Below are 234 nucleotides of genomic sequence, written 5' to 3' on the forward strand. Positions count from 1 at the left end.
AGCAGCTGCAGCAGGCCCTTGCTGCAGCAGGAACAGCAGCAACAGCAGCAAAGCGGTGCGTGCTTCTCGGGCCGTTCGACGGGGCCTTGTTTGGAGCGGCAAAGCAGAACAAATAAAAGAATTAATTTAAAACTTACATTTAAGTCCGCACCCAGCTCCGCGCCTCCCAAACTCTGCTCCTGGACGGCAGCAGCAGCAAGCGGCAGCGCCGCCGCTGCTGCCGCCTGCGCTGCC

Source organism: Eimeria tenella, genomic scaffold (genome assembly GCF_000499545.2).
Source record: "Eimeria tenella Houghton genomic scaffold, Eth_scaff1755, whole genome shotgun sequence".
NCBI classification, from domain to species: Eukaryota; Apicomplexa; class Conoidasida; order Eucoccidiorida; family Eimeriidae; genus Eimeria; species Eimeria tenella.